This window comes from Melopsittacus undulatus, chromosome 6 (assembly GCF_012275295.1).
Source record: "Melopsittacus undulatus isolate bMelUnd1 chromosome 6, bMelUnd1.mat.Z, whole genome shotgun sequence".
Lineage (NCBI taxonomy): Eukaryota > Metazoa > Chordata > Aves > Psittaciformes > Psittaculidae > Melopsittacus > Melopsittacus undulatus.
In genome coordinates, this window is record NC_047532.1 from 42,875,016 (window position 1) to 42,899,401 (window position 24,386).

The 24,386-nt window shown below is 37.5% G+C and overlaps 1 protein-coding gene across 5 annotated transcripts in view; it reads left to right on the top strand.

Moving 5' to 3' along the window:
- Positions 1 to 24,386, top strand: part of NAALADL2 (N-acetylated alpha-linked acidic dipeptidase like 2) — a 634,909-nt gene that overhangs the window by 133,549 nt on the left and 476,974 nt on the right. Inside the window, exon 1 of one of the 5 annotated variants that reach the window (XM_013128500.3) lies at positions 14,584 to 14,644. The exons of 3 other annotated variants lie outside the window; for them this stretch is intronic. The gene's annotated coding sequence lies outside the window, so the exon portion shown is untranslated. Of the gene's footprint in view, positions 1 to 14,583; positions 14,645 to 20,847; positions 20,963 to 24,386 lie in introns of those variants that run through there. One more of the 5 variants, XM_031047099.2, reaches the window with a different exon arrangement.

Here is a 24,386-nt window from a genome sequence, read left to right on the forward strand (position 1 = left end):
AGAATATCTAGCACATATACTTGATAAACTATACATATGGTTATATAAAGAGAATAGCATTTTAAAGGAAAAAAAATACTGTGGATGATAAAATAGAGGACAAAAATTTAGTATAAAAGGATATCTCATTATTTAAAAAGCCAAAATGCTTTATTAAATTCAGGATCTCCTCTTGCTGCTGAAAATTCAGGAAAGCCTTTTGACCTTCCACTGTTTTAACAACTGTCAGTGGCTGAGCCATTATATTCATAAGCAGTTTTACAGTACATTTGAAACTACATCACCTATTTATATTAATACCTTCATACCACAAGCACAGCTCCTTTCTAATCAAACATTCAGTTACTGGTGGCCTACTGAAAAGATTAATGAAATGCAGACTTTATTAGCCACAGTGCAACACAAAATTTCACTATTGAAGTTACTGTTGTTACTCACCTAAACCCACACCTTTGACCACATGAATTTAATGTGTTTGATCTCCGAGAGTGCTTAAAGAAGATAATTGACTGATGCAGAGGATGGGAGCGTACTGAGTTAGGTGGCACTGTGTGTAACAGGTGAGAGGAGTACTTGTCTGGTGACACACATTCTTTCCCATGTTCTGCTGTAGTCCTTTGGCCAGGTTCCAGGGTGAAAACTAATGTCAAACAGCATCAGTGTGTGCTGAAGTGCGGCAGGGCACAAAGTTGTATGTTAGTCAGGCGAACCCACCTGATGCACAAGAGTATTTAAGGAACTTAGAGGAAAAGCAAAGCTGGATTGGTTTAGTTATTCTCCTACAGTGTGTGTAAGGATAAGCTGAATATGGCCTTCTGGTAGGAGTAGCAATTCCTTTTTAAACACTGATCCAAGTGAGAAATAGTTGCATCGTAGCTTGCATTTTTATTAAATATTTATTAATTTTTTATTGTTCTCTGGACAATACAGATCTCCTTCAAAGATGTATGTAAGCCAGTCTGGCAGTCTTTGCTTACCTGTGTTTTATATTGCTAGATCCCAATCAAAAGAGACTTAATAGGTCAGTCAGTGTTGTCTCAGACTGGCTTCCCTTAGATTTGTGCATTTTTAGTCCAGACTTCTTAATAAACTCTATTTGTGCAGTGAGGCTGTCTGTGGGTATGTGTTTTTTTGTGTTTAGCATTGGCAATAGAGAACACGCAGTTTGTAGAAGAAAAAAGGAGCCCAACAGCAGATGGAGCAATGAACTATTTGCATTGCTGTATTCGGATACTGTATGTGGCTTTTTTTATTTTGTACTTGCTCCATCTCCTTTTCCTCAGGCTGTTCAGATCAATTGTCAAACACCTGCCTGTCAAAAAAATCCAACAACTTTGCCTTTCTATTTGGATGATTAATTGGGTAATTTCAGTCACAGGAAAGTTGCCAGATCTTGTAAAAATGGGAAGCGAAGGGACACAAACTCTAACAGCTATTGATTAATAACAGATGTGTATTCAGTGGGATGGAAGATAAACTGCTCTTTCCAGGGATTTGATAGATTGGGTGCTTGCTTCCCAGTTTCCCGGGGAGCACTGCAGACACCTTTGTTAGGCTGCAGAGGGTGTTATCTAATGAATTTTCATTGATTACATGATAGTGAACATTGATCAGCCCTCTGTTGCAAGTCAGGTCCCTACTTGTGCTGCTGCTTCTGCCAACCTTTCTCCAATAAAATATAACAAAGACTGTTTTCCCCTGTTTCTTCTCTTCCATGTTCCTTTGTGCTATTAAGGACTGACTTGAAATGATATATGTTCTTAGAAAAGATCAAACCCTAGAAAATCAGCCCAAAGAGCATTCTTTCTTTATCAATTACTTTGCTTAATGCATAAAGTGACCAGCAGAGTGTATAATCCAATGTTTTGCTCAATTAGTAAATCAATATAATCCAAAGCAGATTTATAAACTGCACACAGACAACCTGGGGAACAGGATCTTTAAAGCCGATAGCATCAGCCAGCATGTCTGAAGTTATAATGACAAAAGGACTGGTAACAGAGTAACTAAATGCGAGATTGCTTTGTAATGCCATTGTGAATAAAAGGGACACTTACTTTTATACGCAACATGAGGAAAAAGCATTGTTGGCTTACCATAGTGCTTTTGTGATTGTGTGTTAGCTATATGTAGATAAATAGCTACTGCTGCTAGAAAGAGTAGAGGGAAAATACAAAGAAGCAAAAGAAGAGATTGTTAGGAGAGCTAGTAGGGAACTTCATGAAACAGTAATTCCTAATCCACTTGCAGAGGAATCCTGAAGTGTTTAATATGCTGTCTGCGGTTCAGGTTTTTTTTCTCACCTGTGATTGCTATTGTGCTTGTTTGTCTTGTAAAATTAGTTACTGAATTTTTTTGCATTCATGTAAGCTGTGTTGTTCTTCGAATGAAGTCTGGATTTACTTTTAATGATTCCCTGTCATCTTTTATTCCTGCAAGTGTCCTGGTATTTCTTTTGAATTTTACACTGGGGCTTGTATTTGATGACATTTCGGCTTTGCTGCAGCTTCCTCATGTGAAGGCCACATCACTGACAGATCATTGAACTATGGAGAACTGCATAGGATCGAGTAGCTGGATATCAGCTTTCTGGTGTGTTGACAGGCATTTTCCTGGTTGTTAGCAACAGAGGTTAAGCTAACATAAAAATCTCCTTCTGTCCACAGAAAGTACTGTCTGTCTTGGTTTGGTCTTGTGTTGTGCTGTCACCAGCAATACTCAATGTGTGGGAATTCTTAAAGAGCCAAGGCCACGTAGTGAGCGATCCCGATACCCTGAGCCTTATTACTGTAAAGTAAGAAGATTCTTGGCAGGCATAAGCAACGTCAGTTGTCTTGTTAGGCCTCTGTAATTTTCCACTGAAAACGTGCAGAGAATGATCTCTGCCAAGGTTGTAGTTTCCCACTGTATTTTTAGAGCAAGGTATTTAATCACAATTATAACAAGTTATAAACATTAACTTTGTAAATGGTAGTAACCTCTAGACTAACCAACTAGAGCTCAGTATCCAAAGCTGTTACATAAGGGTGTAAGGGTATAAAAGGAGCACTGTATCTAATAAAGTTTGGCAATCGCTTGATCACATTGATCGTCTCCGCATTGTCCATGACTCTAGCGTCTACACCAGTGGGCTACCATTTTTATTTGAAAAATTTATAAAGGACAAATTTAATCCATATGGCAAGTAGCTATAAAAATTCCAGGTCTTTAGTGTGGGTTGTGTGTGGCATTTTTTGTTCATCCCTTTGTTTTTGGTTGGGTTTTTTTTTTGCTGTTACATGCATGAAAGCTAAGATGGTTGGCTGCTGCTGGGTCACAGCACAGATGTACATTAAAATGAGCATCTGTTCAACCTCTGACTCAATTTTTCATCACAGTCCCACCAGCATCATTTCTGCCAACTGTGCTTCATGAGGTGTCATGGCAGCAGCTCCAAATAGGGTGGCTGAATTACAATGCTCCTTAACCAAAGGGTGCTTGGGTGAAAAGACCGCATGACCATTTAAAAGTAAGATTGTTGTATGATAAATTATACTCTTTTTCTTCCTCACATCAGTCAAATTAAAGTTGTGTAAGCACTGGTATTAGTTTCTAAATTTCAGTGACTGTATGGCTGAAAAATGTCTGCAAGCAGAGAGAAGTTATTTTAACAAAATACTTAAATGTTCTACTTAACTTCCTAATGTTGCCCCTTATTGGTGCAAACTGCAAACTTGTGGCCTGGGAGTAGGCTGCACTTTTGCTGCTGGACAGGGGTTGGCTGGAGTATGCAGAACCATCAAACTCCAGAGAATTTCCTCCAAAGACAGGAACTTCTCCTTAAATGTGAAAATGTTATATGGAACTACATATAATACTTTATTGTAATTATGACACATCACAACCTGTATAGGATTCTTTTTCTGAACTTGATACTGTTTGAAAGAATTTTCTTTGCAACTAGAAGCTGAGGAAATAACAGTGGTTGTTAGATTTTTGTCACAGAGATAAATATTAATGAAATACTTCATATAAGCTATGGTAAAGCCTTCTTGGAAATTCAGGTCTTTTTGTTCATTAGCTGAGAGCTCATTTGTCATTCATGCAGTAGCTCCCTGTTTTGGAGGAATGCAACTATGTTGCTCAACGGAAATGTCAAGAAATCTGTGTTGTGTGTCATGTGATCTTCTCTAACTCATTTTATGACTCTTTCAGTAGGTTCCCAAGTTCTACAATTACTTTGAAGTATATGTATTATTCAGAAATATTCATAATGTTATAGAAAACACTTCAGATGGCATAAAACTTGTGGGTATTTTCCAGTCGTGTACAGAGAAGTAGCATTCATATGAAAAAATAATTTGTTTAATCACCTTGTGTTTTGGGGCCTGTCTTTGAATGCCTCCTGAGAGCTTTCCTTTAATAGCATCCTCCCAGCTGATTACTCCAGCCTCTACCGATCTGTTGTTGAGATACTCTGCACTGTTTTTCCTCCTTAGCATAGCCATACTTTTACTTTGAAGTTACATCACGCTAACTCAAGATGTTGTCTTCTGATCTTTTACAAAGAAATAATAATGAAATTACAAAGGTCTTCCTGATTCCAGCTCCTAGGGCTAAACCACCTGCTAGCTGCGATTACCTGAGGCTTTCCATCACTAGGGTTTTCCCATACTGCCAGACTTCAAAGGAAATGTATTAAATGTTACTCTGTACTAATGATTAATTTTAATGTTGTATAATACAGTTTCTGTTTATTCTTGTCTTGCTTAGAGATTGATACATCTTTGTCTGTTAACTCATTTAGAAGTTTTGATTTGATTTTGAGTTTTCAGAAAGGGCCTAGGTAGCAAAGGCCAAGTAAGTGTTTTCATCTGACTTGATCAAAAACCTGTCCAAGAATTCAGGCTTTTCTAAAGTGAATAATTTAATTTTTTATTTATTTTTTTTAAATCCTGTGAGATGTCTTGTGCTTGTGAGAAATAATGTGTAATTTTTTTTTTCTGTTCATTTGTAGAATATAAGCAGAATTTATTTGCTCACAGTTCAAACCCTTCTTCAGTGTGCTTAACCAGAATGCACTTTCTTTGTGGGCTGATTCAGGCTGGATCCTTGACTTTTTGCTTCTGTTTTTGCTTTGACTTTTTTTCTCTCTTCCCTTCTCCTCTTCTCTTCCTTAAGCACATATCCCTCAAATACAGCTGCTTTGTTCACACAGTTAATGGTATTCATAAGTGTGTGTTTGAGGAGATGTGTCCCCAGTGCTTGGAGAGTGCTGTCATTTCAGCTATCTCCTTCGAACAAGGGACTAAATACTGCCTTATATACAGTAAACCATAAAAAATCTGGTTAAAAATCTCACCTCTTCAGCTCTTTTGGAATTTTCATGCAAAATAGAACAGTATTCTCAGTGGTTTTATTCACCCACATTAAGGGACAGCCACTAGGCTTAGAAAAGTCAGGGGGTTTGTTTTTCACTTTGGAGCATCTGAAGTAACATTAGTGGAAGGAGTAACATTTTATTATTTGATCAGTGCAAGTAAATAAAAAAATAGAAGAAAAGGAGAGCTAGTGATAACAATATGGAGGAAAAGCAGGAGGAAAATTAAAGATTCAGAAAGCCCCTATCAGTGTTACCAAGTAAAACCCTCCTTCAAAAACTTTGTGGTGTTTTTGCGTCATAAGATCTTATTCTGAGATGCTTAAGCAGAGGTCAGATCAGTCATACTGCATGCAGACCTGGATCCAGTTTACTGTGTTTGTATCTTTCACTCACACATCACCAGGAAATTGGTCCAGCTTCCACATAGTTGTAACGACTTCAGGTTTTAGAGACTTTCTTTTTTTGTCGTTTGAGAGACAAGAAATGCAACAGAAACTCTAGGTTTAGATTATAACCTGCCTTGCCATTGAATGTCATAAATATTTGGACAAATGGTAAGTGTCCAGTTTTTATAAATTTGCAGTGGAACTTTACCTCAAAAATAAAATAAACCTGGAAGCTGAATAGCAGACAACTGAAAAGTTTTTGGGTTTTTTTTCTTCTGCTATTCATATTTTCATTTTAATATTTCTTTTAAAAGAACCCTCCCAACTAATTTTTTAATTCCTGTTATGAAAGCTGTTTTGATTTAATAGATACTTTTTTTTGTGCAGCATTTCTAAATAATTTTTAAATTTCTAAGCCATATTTTGGAAAATTCAAGTTTTTTACAAAGTGATGCAGCATCTATGTCTTTTGTAGCTGTAAAGTAGGGTTGTGGTTTGTGTTTTTTTCTTTTTAAGTTCAATTAAAAAAATACCTTTGTGTCTCTCCAGGGTTAAACTTCTTTCTTCTAATGACATATGAATATTTTTCATTTGCCTCTAGATTTTAGTCCTAATTTTGAGAGCAGAAAAATAACCCCAAATATTTCTACTAAGGTATTGACTCTTATTTGGGCATGAGCCGGCATGTGCGCTTGCAGCCCAGAAGGATAATAGTATCCTGGGCTGCATTCAAAGGAGTGTGGCCAGCTGTTGAGTGAGATGATTCCGCCCCTCTGCTCTGGTAAGACCCCCCCTGGAGCACTGTATCCAGCTCTGGAGTCCTTAGTACAGGAAAGGCATGGACCTGTTGGAAAGGGTCCAGGGGAGAGCCAGAAGAATGATCAGAGGGTGGAGCACCTTTCTTATGAGGAAAGGCTAAGACAGCTGGGGTTGTCCAGCCCAGAGAAGAGAAGACTCTGGGGAGACCCTATTGCAACCTTTCAGTTCTTAAAAGGGGCCTATAAGAAAGATAGGGAGAAAATTTTTAGCAGGGCCTGTTTCAATAGACAAGGGGTGATGGGTTTTAAGCTAAAAGAGGGGAGATTCAGGCTGAATGTGGAAAAAAAAAATTATGATTTAGGCCAAGAAAGCTGCCTCTTAGAATTTTTCATCCTTATAATGTTCAGTTCCATCACTGTCTATTATAGCAGCATTTTGCAGCGCATAAGGCTTTTACTATAAATAAGCATTTTCCTAATACTCCTGTGAAGCACAACATTTCAGGATGCTGAATAGAGCTTTGTGCTTTCCAATTTTTATGTTCTGCTTCAGTCTTTCATCTTTAGCCATTATGATAGAGGTTATCATCTTTATACATATGATGGTGAGATTTGTGTGTATATAGTTAGCTTTCTGTATCAATCACAACTTTTGGAGTTAGCTTACTTGTGCTTTCTAGAAGGTTGGTTTCATTGTCCGTGCTGGCCATACCTGATGCTTCAAAACCAACGTAACTTCTCTTAGAAATACTTTACAGTGTTACAGCTTGTTTTAACAGCTGTTGTTTTGGATTTATTCAGTATTGTGGAGAGCAGCCTAGGAGCAATATACTACAAGAGTCAGTAATTAGGTCAGATTTGCAATTTCTTCCCACCCTGATGATATGTAATAGACTTGCATTATTGCAAGAGTGGCATAGCAGATCTGAGTTGTCTGAACTGTGTTCCCTGTGCATCTTCTCATTGTTGGGAGTTTTGCATGAGTTTTTCATACGTAGACTGTGACTTGATGGGCTTTTGCTTTTCCCTCTGTTTTTGTCAGTGTAGAGCCTTTCTTACTCAAGTATGTTTATTACTCTCTTTATGACAAATTAAATTTAGATTTTTTGCTAAGGCCAGCCTACTAATTGTGTCTAAAAAGAATTTCAAGAACAACAGTGTAATGTGTTTCAGTAATTGTTAAATATGAGCGAACTGACTAGGCTAAAATAAGAATCAGACCAATTAAACCTCTCTTTGAGGATAGTGGTGCTTGTAATTAGAGACGCTAAGGAAGTGTTTCTCTCTCGCTCCCTGCCACTCCCCACCTTTTTTCTCACACAAGATGATGGAAAGTGAAGGGAGAAAGCACTGACCTGAAGAGCTAAATGCTCAAGCATTGTAGTGGCCACATGGGAAACTTCAACAGGTTCCCAAGAATATGAAACCTTATAGCGAAGTTTTTAGAATGCATTTCTGTGAAATGTCTTGTTTTTCATAAGAACTGGTGCTTTGTGAGGGAAAATGGGTTCTCTTAGGAAGTCTCAATATTGCACTATTTGTGGTGGTCGAGAAGGTATGCAAAGTGCCCTATCCAGTGTTTTTAGTACCTATGATGAGAAAGTGTAGCCATAGTGATACAGCAGGACTTCTACTCTAGTGTATCAGCAGTCTATGAAAAAATTAATAAAATAATCCCCTCTCCCCCCCCCCCAAAAAAAAAAAAAACAAAAAAACACCACCAGAAAAAAAAACCCACCAAAAAACCCCTTCAAAACCAGAGACCCCCACCACTTTAAAAATAAATGACTGACCTTTTCTGATGAATTTTTATTCCTCATTAACTAGGTGAGAAGTTATATTATGAACTATGTTCCAGGTGTACCATCATCTTTCCCTGCAGCTCAAGGTGGAACATGCAATTTAATCTCAAGTCATGATGCTGTTTCTGTAAATTCAGAGAATCTGGTGAGAGCTCGGTGTGGGGACGTCTGCAAGTAGGGAAGTTTTGTGTTTATGTGAGTGTCAATTTGCCAGGTTTTTCTAATAGGTAAAAATGTATCAGATTGCATAAACTGATTTAAAATTATTTAGCATTCTTTTAAAATATAGTACATAACTTGATAATCTAGTTTCTCAAAAAAAGCAGTCCCTCTCTTTGATGGAGACTTAAAATAAGCTTCTCTAAGGAACAGCTCCCTTCATATAAGGAATGGCATGTGGTCCTATAAAATGCAGGTTATGGTCTCCAACCTGAAGATGGTATCTCTTATTCTTTACTAGGCTTTTTAATCCTGCCTTACTTGCATCTTTTATCTAACCAATTTCTATTTTAAGGAGTGTAATTTTTGTAGTACCATGTCATCGTGGAGAATTGCAAACCTCATCCATTTGCAAGGTCTTTGTTTTTTGACTGTTCTGGTATTGCTTCATTTTGTCCTGACTTAGGGATACTTACATTAGAGTAACTTGGGTGATCTTAACCTGTAATACTGAATATGATGCTGAAGGTGGGGAACTGAATGAGTTGACTGCCTCTTCAAAAATAGATCATACTTGTGAAGTGATGAAGCTTGCAGAAGCACTGAGCATTTGTCAGTTCTCATTGTTCAGCTGTAGACATATGGTACAGTTGTCTAATATAAATTTAGCAGTATAGTTTTTTTTTGGGTTTTGGGTTTTTTTGTTTTTTTTTTTCAAGAAAATTTGCACTTACTTTTCTCATTGCGAATAAGATTACAAACTCTGCAACGTTTTGTTTGCCCTAGACTTTGTATGTCACAGCAGTTTCTAGTGTCTTGCATGTGGCTTAACTGGCTCCCAGATGTCAGAACAAAATGCACCAGTTTTTCAGTGATCTGTAGAAAACATGGACGTACGCAATTACATTGTTTGAGTGTATTGATTACGAACCCTATAGACTATTCCTTTTTTATAGCAAGATTTCTTTTTTTTTTTTTTTACGATTGGTGAGAATTTTATATGGAAAATTTTGGGGATCTGGTGTGGATATGTATTTCCTATTCAGTCAGAGACATAAAACCCAGCATGGCTTTGTGTTTGCAGTAAGGTGTATTTTCCCTGAATTCATGGTATTACAGAATGAGGAGTCAGATCAAAACCCAGTGCTAACAGCAGCAATGAATGTACGATGTATTGTTGTCTGTTGATTTTTTTTTTCTTCCTAGTGTGGAACCTAAATGAGAGCAACCTTTATAAAAGATTGCAAAATAAAAAGAAAGGGGTTCTGGTATTACTGAATTAATGAAATGTATACATCTAAATGGAAAAAAAAGAAACAAACAAACAAAAAACCAAGCAAGCACAAACCTCATATTTCAAATCCCCTTCGTTTAATTATTAATGTTAAATGCAGCTCTTGGAACATTTTTTAGTAGCTGTCATTAGCAAGAATGTAATTCCAACAGTGGTATGTGATACTGCTGTCTTTTCACACTGTTTTTAGTGTAGTAGTCTTAATGGGGCAAACGTACTTCTAACTTAAGATCACCTTCATCCAATTAGCTACTACTAAAACTCTCCCTATGCATTCAAACCTTCTTCCTTTTGTGAAAATTCATCATAACAGAAGAGAGGTGAGTGGACGTGATATACAATATATACCATCAGGTACAAATATGTTTTATGAGCTTGTCACATTAAGCCTTGGGAAATCTTGTACACATGAATGCTTTCACAAATTATCTTGTATGTGCATAGGAGCAAACTACGATTTTTTAGTCTTCAGGGTATCTGTAAGTGGGTCTTTTCTTGCCTGTTGAGTGGAGAAATACAGCAGTAAAGCTTTAGACTTTGCAAGGTCATTTCAGACAGATAGAATTGTATGGAATTTCTTGTTGAAGCTTGAAAGCAGATGAAATTCAGGTGGTTTTACTTTTCAGTATGATGTGAATTTCTTACTAGTTTGGGAAAAGTAAGTGAAAGGACTAGCTGAAGTGTCACAGAAGTGATTAAAATGTTCTTCCAGATTCTGCTGTTACAAAAAGGGAAGGAAACTGTAGTTTTAGAAAAAGTAAGCCAAATAACCTCTGAGTAAAACTGGCGTTTTCTTTTTTACCTCTTTCCCCACAGAAAAGGTGTTAGAATCTTGTTCTGTGTAATGCATTGGTCCAAAAAAAAAAAAAAAAAAGTGAAATATTTCAGTTGGTTAGATGAGGCTTAATTACAGCATTATATATTTGATGCTTTTTGGCATTAGCAGCAATGTCCTGTGTGCCTTCCTCCTGCCACTGCAACTCAGAAACCTGCAAAACACAGTGTCACATCATTTTTAATTGTAGTTATGTCTTCTAGGTATGGATATAGTGCATTTCTTTCACTTAAAGGAATTTTTGTTCACTTTCCATCTTCCCCTTTCATCACACAGAGGGGTGATCAGAGTTCAGTCATGTCTGGGATGCCATTGGTAATTTTTTGAAGTGTCCAAATTACTTTTTAGATTTTTCAGGTTAGTTCCAAGCTCTGGCATTTCAAGCAATGACAACAGAAGCAAAACCACACAGCTATGAGTAATTTGCCATTTCCCAATAACTTTCCAAATAGATTTGAGTAGGTTTTGCATAGCTTTCACAATTGCTTTGAAGAGCATTCAAATGTACCTCTTATGTTGAAACAATCTCGTACTTAGGTTTCCCACACCAGCCAGTAATGTATCCTAAGTAGTCCTCTGCAGGGCATTCCCAGACTGATGTGTGAGAATTTAGTGGTTGAACCACTCCTGTTTCTTCCATGCAGCTGCCAAACCAGTTGTTTTAGCTATCGACTTTCCCTTTTAATCTTTGCTGTCTTGGTTATTCGCATTTACTAAAGAATGAATGTTATTAACTCGGATGATGACAGAAGTACTGAACACAAACTTGTTTAAACTGGGTATGTAATTTGAAATTTATAAGGGGAATCTTCAAGTGAAAGCAAGTTCTTCACCAGTAATGTTGGAGGTTCTGTTGACTTTTCAATCCATATTTGAAAGGAGCACCTTTATATTTTCTTTTCAGTCTTGTGTCAGAGAGAGGCTTCTGTGAATTAATATAAAAGCTGTTGCATGTAACCTACTACAGATAGGGAAACAGGGACCACAAAGTATATCCACCTTGGGAAAGTGGTATGGAGGAATGCAGTAGGTCATTGGTCTGAGAGTATCTGCTGAATAGGTACTGCACATGCACTCATGCATTATAATGCTATAAGACACAAAAAGCTCCCATTAGAAATACGAGGCTTATAGTAGACACCCAACTCCCACAACTGTATGGCACACTATAATGCCAGAAGAGAGAAATAACTGAAAGGTGTTGGGGAAACAAAGATTGCTAGTGAAGATACACTGGGCAAAAACTATCAATCCTTGTTTAGAAGAGTAAACGCTAAAGTTTCAGTGGGGCCTGGATGGTGAAGGAAACTGTCATTCATCTGAGTGTTATCGAAGGGCTTTCTCTTCCTCTTAACCCATACAATTGTGTTTTGATGCTTGGGAGAGTGCAGTCTTCCTCTTTGGAAATCGGTGTGGTCCTTACTAGATGCCTTGCATTCAAAGGAGAAGATACTTTTACAGTTTGAAATTCCTAAGTATGATGGAAGATACTTTCTGCTACTTTGCTCTAATCATGTTTATGAGTTGCCTTTGGCTCAAACCTCGCAGCTGTGTTAAGTCATTGCTCGGTAAAACTGCCAATGTAGAAACCTAAATCTAAGGGTATTAGAAATGAAAATACTTGATATTTTCATTGTGAATTTCCTAAGATCCTCTTTATAGTCTCTCTCACTTGTAAACTATACAATTAACTTAGGTTTCTGTGACTAGCTTGCTCTAATATTCTTTAAAAATCACTGTAAAATATAGAGACTTTGGAGTAGTAATTACAGAAGTAATGGGGAACTGCAGTTTTTTTAGCTGTTGCATTTATTTTATTTGTCAATATGTGTTTGTAGTGTTCAGACTGTCTTTTACAAACCCTCAGGTATGAGATGGAGAACTTGTCCTTTCAAAATGAGTATTGGTTTATAGTAAGTGTAGTAATATGAAAAACTCGGTATTGTACATGCTTTGAAAGCAGTGAGACAAAAGAAGAGGGTAGTCAGCTGTTGAAGATCCATTACTGCAGCATTAAAATAAACAGGAGACTAAGCTTTAGTGTGATTTAAAAACAATTAATCTCAAATAAAAACATAGTGGCAGCATAATTGATGCAAATCTATGTAAATAGGTAGTTATAGTGAATTAGAATGTAGCATTACTGAATGGACTGCTCAAGATCTTAGTAACTAAAAAGACTGAATACCCTGTTTACCAGAAATGTCCTTTATTCTGTATCAGTTACTTTAGGTTATTAATTTGAGAAGCTGATCATTTTGGACCATTAATCATCGTAATTTGAGACAGATTTAGTGAGCTTTAGTGCAGTTCTCAACTAGATTAATAGTTGTGTAAACCCGTGTTTATTAATATAAATGAAGTAAATTAGAAGCGTGACATTATAAAGACAGGGATGAAACTTAAGGAACTCTTCTGGATTCTCCCAAAACTCCCATTAGTTTAAACACGTTGTTCTCCAGTAGTTTGCTTTGTTTCGTTTCAGTCTTTTCTTTTTTTTTTTCTCCTGCACTAAAAGTGCTGTAGTTAAGCCCAGATAAGCAGCCTAGGAGAAGAATGCATGCAGTGAAATCTAACCGTGTTTACAGTTACCTAACATCCAGAGATTTTTATATTTGGGTGGAGAAGGGAGCAAAGAATTTAACATCCATGGGAAGTTATACTTTTTTATTTTTTACATATTCTTATCAGTATGATCATGTTTTTTCATTCATCTGAAGGCTCAGAGCCAGGATTGCCAGCACATGCAAGATTTTGTGCCTATGGAGACTCCTACCCCAGTGTGGCCCAATGGTTACGAGCATTGCCACTCTTATTTCTAAATAGGAAATACTGTGCACAGCGATGTCTCCTTGATGCTTCTCTCAGGTAGGGAGACTGAATTTTCAGTCTGCTAAAGATGTGACAACTGCATCTATCTCTGGCTTTACTTCAGAGAGGAGGTGGCATATGTAGTGTAGTGTAGAAGTGAGAGGTTTTCCTCAGCTCTGAATTTTTTTGTATCTTTTCTTTCCTGAGGGCAGATGCCTTCGTAAGTCTGGATTTTCCTACTCTGGGGTTCGCATGGCAGATAAATGATGGCTTGTAACAGGATGTCCCTGTGTCTGGACTTTCTGCTGATGTTTCCCTGGGGTTCTGGCATGAGTTCTATGGGTCTGTGTGTGCTCCTGTGCATTGGAAAGGGAGATCTCCAGATGCTTTATTGAACTTGTGTGCTGAAGCACCTTCTTTTTGATCAGTGTCTGTAGTTAAATGAACAAACCTCAGATTTCTTTACGATTAACATCAGTTTCTCATTTATAAACCTAATGTTTCAGTGCTTACAGAAATGTGAGGTTCTCCTGATGGTCTGTTCAAGCCTTGTAGATTCCAATTCTAGCTCTTCTGTTCCAAATTATTTTTTAAAAATTAGGAAGAAAATATGTTTTACAAGATTAAAAGACTCCTATTGCCAGAAGAGTCAAAATGTCTATAAATTAAAAATCTTCAGGTGTGTTTAGCAGCTGGAGGAAATTTGCATGCATGTGCATGTCTTTTCCTACATCCAAAACCCATAAACTGATCCACAGATCCCCAAGAGCTGTCAGCAATTTCTTCTCCAGTGATTTTTTTTTTTTTCCTTTTGAAGGTATTCCCAATGCCCAACCAAATGAAAGACTTTGTTTTTTTAGCAGGGTGGTTCTTGACCTCCTTTCACCTTCTATAGTTTAGGTACACAGGCATAGCTCTGTATTGAAAGTCACATTGCTAATGTAAATACTTACAGAAAGCTTCAGAGCTCTCTCTAAAGAAAAAAAAAAGGTGCAAGGAAGACAGCAATTGCCTTATTCGTGTGCTTTGAATAGCAGTTTCTAATAATACAAAATACTGCCTGGCAAATGTAAAGAAGATAATTTCCTATCTAATCCAGCCTCCTGGTTACAAATCACCTGACAGAAATACCATGAAGTAGTTGTGACATGTGCTCCTCTGTCAGTCCAGTTATTCCACAGCAGCTTTCCAGTGAGCAGGTTGGGAAGACCGGCTTTCCAGTGGAAGCTCCTTTAGGGTAGGTGGTTTCAGTTTTGCCTCCCTTGATTTGAGTAAGACAAGCCTGTTTGTAGTTCTGAATTCTTTTGGAACGTGTCTTCACATGCAACTTCTCATACCTTTTTGGATCATCTTAAAAGAAATCTATACCTGTAGTTGACCTACTTAATGTATGCAATTATTCCACTTTGTAGGGTGTATGCACATCTTGTTCTTGTCTCCGTGTTTTTTCCCAGCTTGGCAGACATTCTTTTTTTTTTAAATACCATATGGTTGGTAGTGGGAACTTAAGTTCAGTATTTCTTTTGTTAAAATTACTAGCCAGAAGAATGGAGGCAGAAATCAGACTACCGCTTTGCAAAATCACAGCTCATTCACTGCCTTCTCAGAAATCCTGCTGGATTAATTCACATCTTTTTAATAGCGATGAGTAAGGCAAATGGAGTCCTGCTGAAAGCAAGTGAAATGTCTGGGATTGTTGGTTCTAGGTAAAAATGCACCTGTTTCTCACCAGAGCTTCATGCTGTAACATCTTTTTATCTATAAATCTACTAAAAGACTTCCAAGAGATGATGGGTATCTTGTACCTAGTTGTTATCTGTTGTGTTGTGCCAAATTTACTTGTGTTTCTTCCTTCCTGCCTATAAAGCAACAATATTATTTAAAGCTCTAGTTTTCAATGTACATAAATTGAGTGTTTCTGGACTAAATTGCATCCGAGTGCAAATATGTAGAGACTATTCAGCCTTGTAAACCCCTGTACGCTCTGTGATCTAGCAGAACTCATTAACGAACTAAAATTGAAGGATATAAATGGCTTTCCTGAAGACACTGTGTCAGTTGCTGTTTGTTACTGGCTTAGTGCTGGTACTCTTAACATACTATATTATCTGTCCCTAAATCGATATAATTAAAATTCAACATTTTTCAACTGCTAAATATAAGACTATTTTTTTGTCAAAATTTACTCTTTTAATTTGTGGTTAAATGCTTGTTAGTATAGGAAAGAATGACTCTTTATTTGACTATTGTTACTAAGTATATACAGGTTATTATGCATCTGTATAGAGCACTGAGAACAGATTGTAGATGTATAATATAAATATACAAATTTTCAAGCTAGATACAGTGAATGTTTTGGCGATATTAACACATGCAGAGGAAGAACCAGTAACTACTAACTTCTTAGTCATGCAGATTACTATATGGCATCTAATACTATCTAGTGATTTGGTTATAGCATCTTTCACCCTGATGTTTGGTTTCCATTTTTCTTGTAGATGTTACTTTGGTAGACTTGCCCTAATAAATTCTTCCCTGTTTCCAAAGTGTTGCTTTGCCCCTTGGCTATCATAGGGAAACAGCTGTGATTTAAGACATCATGTTCGCTATTAACATCAAGTGGCTGCACAACAGCTATGAATCATCTTTATGAATGTGTTCTGACTAAATCATAGGACTCATTAGGTGTGGATGGATGAGTATCTGAGAAAGTGATACAGGTAATAGGCTGTCTTTTCAGATAATGAAAAAGTTTTCACCTTCACTTTTCTTTATATGCATGCCTTGGAAATGGTGTCTTTCTAATACAAATACTTGCAAACACACAGCTGAAAATGAGTCTATCACTGTAAATCCAGTTATATGCAGAAAACTGATTCATATGTTGGAATGAATGGTAATTATTCATAACTGCAGCTTCTGTAGCAGAGTATTTTATCAGACAAGAGCGAGTTAAGGTGGTTTTATTACTTGCTTTTTTTCTTATTTCATATTGGAAGTTTTCTGGTGTTGGGATTGGTCTTGTTTAACATCTTTGTTGGTGACATGGACAGTGGGATTGAGTGTGCCCTGAGCAAGTTTGCCGATGACACCAAGCTGTGTGGTTCTGTTGATATGCTTTAGGGAAGGAATGCCATTCAGAGGGACCTTGACACGTTTGTGAGGTGGGCTGATGCCAACCTCATGAAGTTTAACCATGCCAAGTGCAAGGTCCTACACGTGGGTTGGAGCAATCCCAGGCACAGCTACAGGTTGGACAAAAAGGAAATTCTTGGTAGTCCTGTGGAGAAGGACTTGGGGGTGTTAGTCAATGAGAAGATGAACATGAGCCAGCTTCACTGTGTGCTCGCAGCCCAGAAAGCCAACCGCATCCTGGGATGCATCAAAAGAAGCGTGACCAGCAGGTCAAAGGAGGTGATCCTGCCCTCTACTCTGCTCTCATGCAACCTCACTTGTAGTATTGTGTGCAGTTCTGGTGTCCTCAACATAAAAAGGGTATGGAACTGTTGGAACAAGTCCAGAGGAGGGCCATGAGGATGCTCAGGGGACTGGAGCACCTCCCGTATGAAGACAGGCTGAGAGAGTTGGGGCTGTTCAGCCTGGAGAAGAGAAGGCTGCATGGAGACCTCCTAGCAGCCTTCCAGTATCTGAAGGGGGCCTATAGGGATGCTGGTGAGGGGCTATTCATTAGGGACTGTAGTGATAGGACAAGGGGTAACGGGTTGAAACTTAAGCAGCACAGGTTTAGACTGGATATAAGGAAGAAATTCTTTACTGTTAGGGTGGTGAGGTGCTGGAATGGGTTGCCCGGGGAGGTAGTGAATGCTCCATCCCTGGCAGTGTTCAAGGCCAAGTTGGATGAAGCCTTGGGTGATATGGTTTAGTGTGAGGTGTCCCTGGCCATGGCAGGGGGGTTGGAACTGGATGATCTTAAGGTCCTTTCCAACCCTAACTATTCTATGATTCTATGATGGTCAAGAAGGAATTGTTCCTGATGCTCTCTGAGAATTGTGGGGAAATTAATGAATCATCCAGACATGTGCAGAAAACAAGTTTCCTGAATTTCTTTTTTACCATAACAGCTGTTTAAATAGCATGCATTCTTTCTGCATGTGGTCTGTATGGGAGAGTATTGGATCTTTTCTACATAACTCATTTATTTCAAGGAAATACTTCTATTTTTCCTCAGAAGAACCCAAAGATATATAAGCAAATTGCCTCTTGGCCAAGCTGTATCTCTTAACCCAGCAAACACACCTCTTCCTTCCCCCAGAGGAGCTAGGTTAATCTGCTAGTGTTGATATTTTTTTGCTATAATCAGATATTTCATAGTTGCTCTCTAAATAGTAATTTTAGTTTGATAAAGCTTTCAATGTATTTGCTGCAAAGAATGGTTATTTGACAACACCCCTCCAAATCAGTCTGAACATTAACCGCCTCAAGATATAAACTCATTAGAAGCACATACTCAGATTGATTGGACTGATACTGATGGTGATGATGATAATAATTGCATTACAGTAGTGCCTTAGGATCCTAGCTGTAAATGAGGTTCTCATTTTTGTAGGTACAAAACTATGATCCTCTCCAGTCCTGAAAGCCCTCAAAAATAGAAGTAAAATGAGAAACAGTGGGAGCTTGAATAAAAAAAAATCCTCCCTTCCTTCTCTTTTAATTAAAAAAATATTAAAAAAAAAGAAAAAAGAAAGGGAGACCTTGTTGCCTCTTTGGATCCCAAACAAATATGCCATGTTCTGTTCTTCAGTACTTTTGAAAGAAGCAAAATGTCTGTCAGAACACTCATACATGACACAGTCATGCAAGAATATGAAGTTTTGCCCTCTGATTTGTGATAAACAGTTAATAAAGAAATGAAATAATGAATGTTGCAGGTTTCAATGGTAGTAATGCACATAGTGCTAGTAATAAGCAGGGACCGCATATGCCTGCTTGAAGGATGAGCTGAGGTTTATACCAAGCTATTGCTTTTACAGTCAAGTAGATGTCAGTGGGCTTGTTTTACAGGATATCATGATATATGAAACTGAAGGTGTTTGAGTAGTAAAAATTACTCCTGTCAATTCGTCTTTGTGTATGGCACTTTGATATATCATTCACAGCTTAATTATATTGTCATACTTGAGAGATTAAAACAAAAGTCAGGTTGACTCTTGCTTAAATCTCTCTCTGAAATAATGCTGGTAGGTAAAGAGGGAAGAAATCCATAAGATCTATATAAAATTCCATTATAATGTATTGTACCATCAATAACAGGTTCCTTCCATGATGCAGTTTCATATAGTGCAGTTAGCGAGATATTCATCAGCCATCACTCACTACACAGAGCACAAGCAACTAATACCAGACATATCAGGAAAAAAAGTGAGACACTGGGAATTGTCCTTTGTAGAGGCCTTGGAGTGGTTGGGGTGTGGGTTGTCCCAGACCCCAGTGGGATGAGGGAAGCAGAACAAAGATACGGATCTGTCAGTGCAGGTTTACAGGCTTGACAGTAAAAAGTATTTGATAACTCCATCCAGGAAGTCTTTGCTGTCACCTTCACTGGCACGGAGATGGTCACCTATCTGCAGAAGTGAACTGTTGGGTGCTGGGCCTAGTGCCTTTTAGCTGCTGTCCAGAGGGTACAAAAGGGACTCCCCTGCCCACCAAAGTGGGAGGACTTTTGGCTATCGAGCTGGTCTCACTTTGTTGCAAAAAGGGCATGTGATTTTGTGTTTGCTTATTAAATGGCAAGCTACAAATGACAAAACAAACTGTAATCAAAATAAATTGCAGTACGTCATTTGGACATGCACGTTTTGAGGCTTAATTATTATCAAGTACATTGCTTAAAGCAAAAGTGATCAAAACTCAAAGGAGAATTTTATGTGTTCTCAGACTCTTTTGTGTTTGGGTATTTTATCTACATATAGTGGGTTGCTTTTATATGAAGGTGTTCATTGAAGTGAATTGCACATTGGTACCTAGTAAAGGTGTACATGGCATTGAAAAAATCAGTGCAGTTAAATTAATGTTGAAATTTTTCAAGGCATTGTATTTGGCGTACTGCCCCTTCACCTTTTGTTTCTGGATGATACTGTAATGCATACACAGTTTAATTGTTGTACTGATGCTTACTGCCAGGTGCTGCAAAAAAAATAAAGTACTAGACGAGTTAATGTAACTTAGGATAAAGCTGTTAATCATCTGTCATTGTGTTATTTGTTGCATGTTTTATATACATGGGTTCAAGTGATTGATTAAGGCATGCATTTAATATATTTAACAGCTTCCTGCTGTGGCTGTGATTTTAACTATGTGTGGCTTTCAGAGTGACAGCTTTGAAGGCAGAGAAAGGCTGTTTATCTTTGAACTTCAGGATGAGAAGGTAAAGGTGTGCACAGGCAGAGGTGCTGGTGGTGACACCGAATGATGTGTGCTTTGTAAAAAAATGGCTGTCAAGGAATTTTTCATTGACAGGGATCACTTTCAAACACTGTGGAGCTTTTTTTTGTGGATGCAGACGTAGAGCTGCTCCATATTCATCTACCTAGGGATGTGGCAAATGCTGACAATGCACTTCACATATATGTAAGCAAGTAGATTAATGAAACATCAGTAAAAAGTTCAGTCATACAATCCTTTTTTACTTGCTTTACTGTTATAAGGTTAGATTAGCTGTCACATATTATTAATCTGAGCCTTCAAACTGTACCAATTCGGTGCCTCTATATTTCTCTTCTGTAGCTTAGTTTAATGAAATTGTTATTGCTTCCTTCACATACTAAAGGATCTATGTAATAAAACAGAAGAAAGAAAACCTTACACAATTCCACAGCTACGTGAATATAATGAAATGGGTTTGAATCTAACGTTTTCAGATATTTGCTTTGCTAAAACAAATTCTTTCCATGCGTGTTAAATACTTGTACATGTTAGGCAAATTTTACATATTTTGGGAAAAAAAATCATTTAGTATGCTATGAATTTGTGAGAATGCTGCAATGAACTGGTAGATTGCTACAAATTGCTTCCACAGTGTGTGGCGTGTATAGGTGAGAAAATTTAGGAAAGCTTCTGATCAAAGGCAGAAAATCTTCAGAATCAAAATTTCAGCAGTATAGGGCAACAAAGATTTACTTTTTTTTTCCTTCCCCATTCGGAGCCGCCTGTCTGAATGAAGGTAGATCCATGATTTGATACTTAATATATAATCAGAGGACCTTGCCCTAGATAGAAATCTCTTTGTAGTTATTTAGAATTGGCCTGCAGCCCCTGAAGGCACAGTGTAAATTAATGTAAAATGCATTTAGTGATGTGATTTGGGTGCATTAAAAAAAAAAAATTCCCATTGCAGTTAAAGACTTGTTGAGAACAGCTTTTTCCAAAGAGCTTTTCACAGATGTTCTTACCTCACTTTTTTAATTGTCTAGTGCGGTATTTATGTACAAAGATTCCTGTTTCTCTTCTGCAATAACTTTATGTAGGATGCGGCTGGATACTGTTGTTCATATGGAAGTGCCTGGCTTGACATGATCATACCAATGCCTTTTGGGTGAGCCTTGTCTATCCGATTGATACATAATAAATCAGTAAATTTTTATTTTTTTTATTCTGTGTGGGTAATTCGCTTTTTAAAAAAGGAAGAGGTGGAGTCCACTGTTGTGTAGTGATGGTTGGCATGAAAGTATTTTTATTCCTTTAGAAAAGCATTTGCTGGGCAGGAGACCAGAAGCAACAGTTTACTACTGTTAATCTCTCTGTGGAATATTTAATCTTCTCTGTTTGGAGAGATTTGCTAATAGAGTAGTTTGGCTGAGTAACTAATGTCTTCTGAGGGAAAAATAAACAGATTTATTGATCTACAGAAGGTTGTTGATATTTTTCACTTTCTCTCTCTATGAATTTATTGTATTTTGTAATATATTATTACTAATGTCATAGAGCATAATTATTACAAATAAATGTTTCTAATGAACTTGAAGTTGTCTGTGACCATTTTTTGGCTGAATGATACTATACTATTTAGCAGACATCCTCACATCTTCCTTTTGAATTCTAAATGAACATTGCAGCAGATTCAGTTTAAAGATTATTTTTCTTGCGAGAGGGTATGGATACTGTGTTCTTAAAGCAATACAGGCAATCTGGAAAGGTGACAGATGAGGAGACTCCAAGGGTAGCTCTTGCATCCATTGCTGATAGATACACTGTGTCAGAAAGTTCTGCAGGCAACTCATCTCCAAGATGTGGAGTTCTTCCAGGTACTCATTTAAATACTTAGGCCTTTGTTTCTTCACTTTCTGTACCCTAGTGAATGCTAATGCTGCCCGCTGCCTCAAAGCATAACTCATATCACACTGTTGGTCAGCTTTGCTGGTCCTTGCATGGCTGTTTAGGGAAGGTGAGGAGGTTGCACACATGTGGGTCTGCTTGACCCTTGTCTTGGCTGTTCCTGGGAGTGAATGGTGAAAGATTTGGGTTTGGTAGGGCACTTCAAATTCAGGTGTTTGATCACGCACTGGTGGAACTCTGGGTCTAATTCACCCTGGAAAAAGTTATCTCTCTGTGTATTTCTCCCCTGACACACTGACTTCTGCAGTTTTTGTTAGTTGTGTGTGTGAAAATGATTTTAAATGTCTTCATATATGTGAATTATTAATTTAATAATTCTCTAAAATATTTACATTCTTGTGCTGCATTGAAAATGTTTAGCAATTGCTGGGTTTTAATTTCATTCTTTAGTTTTATTTTGTAACTGATTATGTTTAGTTACTTGAAGAAAATCAATTAAGACTTTCAGTAACCTCCTACTAGTGCTAAATCTTAGTGTTATAATGTTTTTGATGGTAGGAGTTCCTTGCTGTGCAGCCCCATAGTTTTGTTTTTAGGTAACAGTAAGGTAACTTAATAAGTAATAAGATGAGTTTATGTGTTATAAGTAATGTGTTTAATTGTATAGATGATGAATGATGTATTTCCTGCTGTATGCGATTTCAGTAGAAACTTTTAAGCCAGTATCATTAAACATTTCTGTGGTGATATTGCTGGTTCTTGACTTGCTCTTTCTTATTCCTGAGTTTGCTCCATAAGTTTTCTATGTGCAAATAGTCTCTCTGAATTTGCCTGTGCTAGGGTAAATGGAGGTAATAATCTTCCTTTGGATCACACCCGATATTTAGCAATATTTTAAGATATAGAGAGAACAGATTTTTTGTTCTCTACATGTACTTGCAAGTTCCTGTGCTTGTAAATTATTTAGAGTTGCTACAGTGAATTACTGCACTGGATAATACTGCTTCTCAGTGGTTCAGGAAGTTTTTTTTTATGTACATGCTTCACTTAAAGAATACTATAACATTAATCAGATTTATTTGAAAGGTATTATTAGGTTTTGTATACTCTGTACTGAATAGTAGCGTATCTTTGGTAATGATTACTCATAAATCCTGCAATTACTCAAAGAATAGCCTCATGATTAGAGTAGCATTGACTGTGTTATCCTGTGTTATTACAACAGTATGGAAGCATTTTCATAATAACAAGGGATTTAATTGGTGCGAAGACTTATTTGCAGAATACCAAACACATTGGTAAGCAAGGCATTTGAATTGTACGTTACAGTCACCCATAGTATTATCAGCTAATTACGTACTGGAAGGGCATATGTACTGTTAAGGAAGGCTGTTCAACTTCTGAACAGTTGTTTTTCAGTAGTAAAATGGCTGGAACAATGATTATAAGTTTTATGTGACTTTAAGTATGTTTTATTACCTTATGTGAACAGTTTCTAAAACATATTTTTAAGCACTTTTCAGGGAACAGTGCATGATTAAGTTTTGCAATGAAGGTACCAATCTATATCTAGAAAATTGTGCAGTAAAGTTTACATCAGTAATCACACAATATAAATATTTAATCTGTTTTTAGGAAAAGCTTTTCTTTTTTTTTTTTTCCTTAACCAGCAGATGTATTTTTTCAGGTGGGGGAAAAGTATCAGTGTAGGTTGATTGGACCTGGTGAAGGAGGAGATGCATTAGTGGGAGCCTGATCCCCTGGGAAGTTCTTGATTATAAATCTGCCAGTTTAAAATTCCATCTGTAATGTACCAATCAAATGCTTGTGACAGATTAAGCTTTATTTGTTACCTTTAAACCTGTAAAGAAGGAGGTTTTCCTCTAAAATCTGGTTTGTTTCTCATGCAGCTGTTAATTATGCCTAGTGATATATTTTGTTAGTTTTATCTTCCTTCCAGGCCAGTGTTCTGTGCAGACTTCTTTTGCTTCAATTCTGTGATATTTTATTGTCTGTCTTTGCTGCTCCTCACTTTCTGTTGAAATTCTTGTCATTAATGATAGCCCGAACAAGTATTTTATCTTTTGTTCAAATCTTTTATTGTTTCTGACCAGTCAGCTGTCAAAACCCTGTGTTTGGTGGTATGCTACAGAAGTTCTCCTTGCTGAAGGCAGGGTTTATTTTTCCATGGCGTGAAACATTTTACCATATAAGAGTGATGTTGAAAGTAGATAAATGCTTTGTGGAGGAGAAAAACTGTTGCTAAGCAGGACAGGGTGGATTATCATTTTGTGGATAAATGCATTTGTCTTTGCAGACGTTTGTGCAAAGCACAAAGGTGGCTCTTCTTGCCCAGGGGAGCACAAGGCAGCACAAGTCATCCTTGCCCTTTCAGGGGTGCAGAAGAGACACTCAGTGAGTATACTGGCTGGAGAGATGTGTATCTCTCTCCTTCCTGCTCTGGGCTTGACTCAATGGAGCCAGTTGACTAAAATGAGGGCCAGCTGAGGAACTGGCTTCACCAAAGCTATGCTATGTTCTAAGGATGTGATTGTTAACAAGGTAGAAGGTATCAACTTCAGAGGAGTTGGGGTAAGGGAGAGGGGAGAGCACATCCTTCTTGTTTGCTTAATAAACCAAATGTGGCTGGGCCTTATGAAGGCCAGTGCTGGGAAGAGTCCCTG